The sequence below is a fragment of the Hordeum vulgare genome, chromosome 5H, assembly GCF_904849725.1.
Source record: "Hordeum vulgare subsp. vulgare chromosome 5H, MorexV3_pseudomolecules_assembly, whole genome shotgun sequence".
Classification (NCBI taxonomy): domain Eukaryota; kingdom Viridiplantae; phylum Streptophyta; class Magnoliopsida; order Poales; family Poaceae; genus Hordeum; species Hordeum vulgare.
Window position 1 is genome coordinate 489907788 of NC_058522.1, and position 3932 is coordinate 489911719.

A 3932-nucleotide genomic window follows, 5' to 3' on the forward strand; every position below is an offset into this window, starting at 1 on the left:
CGGTGCAATCCTTCTTACAAATGAAATAGATGTCAAACTCCTCGATGGCATTCACAATCCTGAGGAAGAGTTTTCGGCCCATCCGATAAAGGCACCGAAATACTTTCTCATCGTGTAGTGGAGCGTCGGTGAAGTAGTCGGTGTAAAGCAAGCAATAGCCCTCCATTCGATGCATGTGCTTGCTCTTCCGGCATCCCAACGCCGAGCCACTTCGTCGCGGCTTTGCATTTTTCGCGAACGGGTCGGCCAAAGCGGCGAGGATCATGAGGTGCTCTTCCTCATCGGCGTCTGCCTTGGCTTCCTCCTCCATCAGTGTCGCGAACGCCTCCTCGTCGTCGGAGTCCATCGCCGAATAGGCAAATCGCCGAACACTTTCGCGGGCGTGGTGGGTGGGCAACCGCCGGTATCTCCGCCTACGTGGTCGGAGTCCTAAAGAGCTCGCCCAGGAGCAGGATGGTGGCGAACCACTCTCTTTCCAGGAGGAATGGCCTTTCTAGCGGCGGAGCACCGGTGTGAGTAGGCGGGTGTCGCCGGGATCGGCATGGCAGCGAAAGAGGAAGTGTCATCATGCTGCCCTCGGGGCGAATCTGGACGGGGAAAAGGCGTTTCTCGCCTCACAGTGGTGGTCCACGAGACACTTTTTCTTACTCCGGAGCCCCCAAGTGTCGGTCAAAAAATGGGCCGAGCCGACGGAATTCGGCGTCCTGGGGGCGCGACCGAATCGGGTTTTTTTGCGCCGGCGACAAAAAGGGCCCAAGGGGGGGCTGTTGGGGCGTGGTTGGAGATGCTTTCATATAGGATAAACGCTGATTTGAAGGAGAGATAAATCATAAAAAAGGCTAAGAAATGATCGATGGTAAGATTGTTTCATCAACCATTACACATGCCATTAGTAGTGCGTGCGCTACTACTATGCCCTATCAATAGGATGTTTAGTAGTAGGATTTTTTTTGTCGGCGGTATTACAAATTAGCAGTAACGCGTGCGAGATAATCTCCACCACTATTAAGGGATTATCTATAGAGTTTTTTCTAGTAGTGACTATTTCTCTTTCTTTTTCTTTTTTTGCAAAGAAAGAGAACTAACAGACACTTCCAGAAACAAAGAGATTCCAACGGTTCTCTAGAAAGGGCAAGTGCGACCGACAGGTTATCGTGGGCTTAATGAGATCAGGAAAATAAATGTTTACACCAGAATGATTGTGAGGTCAGTGGTGACGACGAATCTCGTCTCATGGAGGAAGCGGCCTCTTTGGAACCCTGACCTAACACTGGCTGGTTTCCTTTCCCGGAAGAGCCAGCACAGCCAGTACTGTCAAACATTTTGTAATGTTTATGTCAAGATGATCGCATCATAGTCCCAGGAGAGAGGGGACTGCATATAGTCCTGTAAACACGCATGCTTAGCATCAATCGTCCCAAAAAGATTTTCAATACTTGCCTCAGGTGTTGTTTGATAGAAGTGGATTGGGGAGGTTTGGAGAGGAGGGGATTTGAGGGGATTTGATGAATCCCTTTCTTCCACCCAATCCTCTTAAATCTTCGGGGATTTGCTTCTACCAGTTCGTGGAGAAGAGTCTTGAAACACATTAATAGAAAGGGATTGAAGGAGAATGGAGGGGATTCGGCTAAGCAAACCCCTCCTATCAAATTGACGCACGGGGTTTTGTGGGGTTTCTAGCCCTTTCGGAGATTTTTTTCTCGAAACCTCCTAAATCCCCCCGTGTCAAACGAGGCCTCAAGGAGCGTATATATCCAGAGGAACTTACATCCCTTAGCCTCTCTCACGACAACTAGGAACCATCTGCCTTCCGTTGATGGTGTCGCGTCGTCTTGAGTGATCTTAGGGCCATGAAGATATAGTGAATCTTGGTCCTTATCAGCGAAAGTGTCTCTGCTTCTTTTTTCTTAAGGTCGATCTGGATTTGTGTTTTGTTCAAAAAAACCTTAGGCGGCGGTGGGTCCCAAACATTGAATAAAGCCCTCTTCGCCTAGCCTATGTCACACCATGCGATTAGCATCGTTGAAAGGCATGTGGGGCATGTCTTCGACGGATCTCATGCTAGTCGGTTGGCGTTGGTTTTCCACAGATCTTTGTGGATCCGATCTTTGTTCGCGTGTCTTTGTATTGAATCCTTCCGATCCATGCACCTTTTCATTGACGTCGTTTGTTCTCCTGGTGCACATTGATTTTCTGACTGTTTAGCACAACAAATTTTACTTGGCTTCGTTGAGAGAGGGGCGATGACGGCGGCACGTCTTTGACTAGCCTCAGTGTGTAATCATCGTTAGACGATCTACCGGTCTAAATATAATTTCAATTATTTCTTGTACGCTGTGTACTGTGATGATGGACGACAAATAGATCGTTAGTTTTTTGGAATTTAAAATGTATCCCTAGAAACTTACTCCTAAAATAAATAAATAAAAATGAGGAGGAGCAAAAAAAATTTACTCTTACGAGCAGTAATTGATGCGGTAGTAGGGGTATGTTTAATTCCCGTCAAGCCAGGTTTTCCAGTTTCCATACCGGGACATGCTTTTGCGATCGGGAGTCAACTTGCAGATTAGGATAGACAGACAGATAGAGTAGATACATTATCCGTGCAGCATGGGCCGCACGAGTCGCTGCGGCCGGATTCTCGGATTCTTTCCAAATGAGGGAAAGATCTAGTAGATTTGATCTGATCCGGCCAGCCTGTGTCGACATGGGCCGCTCTGATTTGGTCGCTTGCTTTTGTAATGGCACCTTTTCACGCTTAGCCATGAGATTCTTAGATTGACACTTTTGAGGTGCTATAAATAGGAGAAGCAAGAAGGTGGCAATGCCATAAGAACAGCCCACCCAAATTAGGAAAGTCGTTAACCAAGAAGAAGGGAGTAGTGAGATAGACAAAGAGAGATAGGCCTTGCATGGCGACGAGGGCTTCCTCTGGTAGCCAAGGATGACTTGCCTGTGGATGTATAGCTTGATATCGATTGCGCTTGCATCCCTGCTTGTATGTGATCTGTCACTATGTACAACAGGCAGTCTCCTTGGCTAGCCCGAGTGGCCCTCGTCCTTCATGCCAGCCTCTCATCTTTTCTCAAACCGTAACCCATTCCTAGCTCGTTGTGCTTGACGCCAACCACTTCAGTTCAACTGGGCAGGTCTGCTTTCTCTACTTCCAGTTTGATTTATTTACTCTTACCTGATCCGTAAATTTGTGCATGCACGCAGAAAAAGCCGTTCGACCAAGAGAGGCAGAAGACCACATGCGCGCACCCTGTGGATGAGACGAATCGTCGTCGGTACATCGCTCCCTGCGCCTACACGTAGTGGAGTAGTACAGAGAGGACGAACAAATTGCTCTGTTTGGATCCGTAATTCTGGTCAGTGAGCGATGCCATACTTATGTTCACCAGATGATTCATTTTGTTGATGCAGAGGTTAGATCTAATTCGTATCTTTACAATATTAATATATTTTCTTTATCGAAAAAATATGCTTAAAACCGATTAGCTATCTATGAGAAAGCAGCACATTAGAGCAACTACAACGCGCCGATCCAAATAAAGAACACTTTTATTTTATTTTTACCGTTTGGATCGGTCCACCGCTCAGCGCCATTCAGTTTAAAATTTGAATTGGGAATGCGTCCCACGCCCACGGTCTATATTTATCAGCATGGTCGGTTGAACGTCCCTTTCAACAAATATGCACACGTTTTGCATTATTTGACAAGCAAACTTATAAAAAATGGCATAGTTTCAGAACCAAATAAAGCATAGTTTTTAAATAAATAATGCAGTGTTACAAACCGAATAAAAAATAATTTGTCTCAAATACATATGAAAAAATATACATCTATTGGTTGTCAACATGAACCCACGTATGCTCAATCAAATCATTTTGCAACTCCATGTGAGTTTCTCAATCACACATTTCATAAT

General features: G+C 46.0%; 1 long non-coding RNA gene across 1 annotated transcript; it reads left to right on the plus strand.

The window, feature by feature from the left end:
* The first annotated feature begins 2844 nt into the window (after positions 1-2844).
* On the plus strand, positions 2845-3493 carry LOC123399823. Its single transcript, XR_006610438.1, has 2 exons — positions 2845-3149; positions 3220-3493. It is a non-coding gene; the product is annotated as an uncharacterized LOC123399823 (long non-coding RNA).
* Positions 3494-3932: the final 439 nt, after the last annotated feature.